The sequence below is a fragment of the Marmota monax genome, unplaced genomic scaffold (genome assembly GCF_021218885.2).
Source record: "Marmota monax isolate L192 unplaced genomic scaffold, Marmota_monax_Labrador192_F-V1.1 WCK01_AAM20220418_F8-fsc00061, whole genome shotgun sequence".
In the NCBI taxonomy this organism is placed as follows: Eukaryota; Metazoa; Chordata; class Mammalia; order Rodentia; family Sciuridae; genus Marmota; species Marmota monax.
In genome coordinates this window covers 1,573,300-1,575,525 of record NW_026695230.1, presented here as the reverse complement: position 1 = coordinate 1,575,525, position 2,226 = coordinate 1,573,300, and the positions used below count along the sequence as shown (strand labels likewise).

The window sequence follows — 2,226 nt, the reverse complement described above, 5'->3', positions numbered from 1 at the left end:
TATTACTCTGCTTTAAAGAAGAGTGAAATTATGGAATTTGCCAGTAAATGGTTGGAGTTAGAGAATATCATGCTAAGAGAAATAAGCCAATCCCTCAAAATCAAAGGCTGAATGTTTTCTCCAATATGCAAATAGTAATTCATAATAAGGCAAGGGGCACTAGGGAAGAATAGCATTACCTTAGATTAGATAGAGGGAAATGATGGGAGAGAAGGGAGAGGATGTGGGGATAGGAAAGATAGAATGAAGCATTTTTGAATCACATTCTGACCAAACAGAGCTGATCACACATCATTGCTTAAGAACAATCTGGAGTTGCTTACTGTATGCATATATGTGACTACACAACCAATATGATTCTGCAACATGTACACTCAGAAAAATGAGAAATTATATCCCAGCTATGTATGATATATTAAAGTGTATAAATGCATTCTACTGCTATGTATGGTTAAAATTTTTTAAAAAATTAATAATTAATACTAGCCTCAGGGACTGTTCCAAGTCTGTGCAGTGTGTCTGCTTTTCACTTCGCGCCAGGTTCGCAGCTGAACTGCCAGCTCTGCACCGCCATGTGGGTAGACCTCAGCAAGTGGCCCCGGACATTGAGCCTGCAGGAGGTGGAGAAGCAGCCCCAGCACCCACTGCGGGTGGCTTATGGGGGTGGACAAGCTGGGCAAAGTACTGAAGACGGTGATCCAGGTTAAGAACAGTCCCACCAGCATTACATGAGATGCTCTTGATCCAGAAAAACTCCACACCATGGTCCTGACAGACCCGGATGCTTCTAGCAGGCAGTCTCCCAAATACAGGGAATGGCACCATTTTCTAGCATTCAACATGAAAGGCAACGACAATAGCAGAGGTAGGTCCTCTCGATTTATAGGGGCTCGGGGCCTGACAGTGGCACAGACATCCACTGCTATATCTGGCTGGTCTTCAAAGAGGACAAAGCCACTGAAAGTGGGATGAACTCATTCTCAGCAACCATGGGGAGACAAGGCAAATTCAAGGTGGCGGCCTTCTGCAAGGAGTACAAACTAGGGTCCTCAGTGGCCGGCTGAGATACCAGGCTGAATGGGACTACTATTTGCCCAAATTGTATGATCAGCTGTCTGAGAAGTGGGAGAAACCGCAGAGGTAAATGGTCCTGAAGACCCCAGCAGTATTCTCTACTTCAGAGATGATTGTAGAGCTCTCCTATTCCCCACTCCCTTGGCACAGGTGAGGTCTGAGCTTTCAGGTAGCGATTTAGTGTGACTTTTCCTGCTGCTTCTTCCTTGCGATTTTAGATAGTCCCACATCCTGGGTTACATTTTCATCTAATTTGAACTCTGTGTTGGGGGATAGTTTGGTATGGGGATGGGGTCATCACATTGTTAGTAAAAGAATAGCAACCCAGAATTTAAAGAAAAGGAAATCCAGGTGAAAATATTACAGAAACAGAGCAAAGTATCAATTAATCTTTAAGGAAAGTTTAGAAAAGGAGAAGGGTTTGCTGTCTTTACCTTTGTGATTCTGAGTCCAGAATTGTGCTCAATGACATCTATGAGATGTGTTTTTGCAGTGCTCTCTCTGACCAAGACAGAGGCTGGGATCTCAGCTGCCCCCCAGCATGTTTCAGGTAGCTACTAGGTGTGAACGTCCTGTTCTGGCTCCTTTAAAAGAACAAAACTGGATAAAGCAAGAGGGAGGATGGCTTGCTGCTGATGAGGCCTGGCCCTGTAGATGGGCAGCATTGCTATGCCTTGGGCTGTTGGGGGTTCCTGAAACTTCTGAGCCGATCACACATCACTGCTTAAGAATAAACTGGAGTTGCTTAATGTTGTATTCATTCTGCTGTTTGCTTATTGTTGAATAAAATAAAACATTGGATAAAAAAAAAAGAATCAATAAGTTATCACAGCTAAAGAAGCAGAGAGCTGGAATGGTCAATACTGTGTTCCCATAGCATTGTGAGAGCTGCCACAAATAGAGGCCCACCTAAGGGATCATAGGATGATATATCAGGGAACAGGATGCCTTCTTCTAAAGATGGTAAAAACAAATCTTGTGTTCTCTGTATTGCGATGACCTCATTTTGTCCCTATATAATGTTCTAGAGGAAGCAGGAAGTGCCATTGACAGAAGGTCATGATTCATACATTTTAGTATCACTCTGTAAATTGAGAGGCTGAGGCTCCAAGAGCATATGGGCTGGCCTAGTGAGGCAATCAGGCAAGTCAA

At 43.7% G+C, this 2,226-nt stretch overlaps 1 pseudogene; it reads left to right on the top strand.

Annotated features, from left to right (window-relative positions):
* The first annotated feature begins 572 nt into the window (after window positions 1-572).
* Window positions 573-1,144, top strand: LOC124088368 (phosphatidylethanolamine-binding protein 1-like; annotated as a pseudogene).
* The last annotated feature ends 1,082 nt before the right edge of the window (window positions 1,145-2,226 follow it).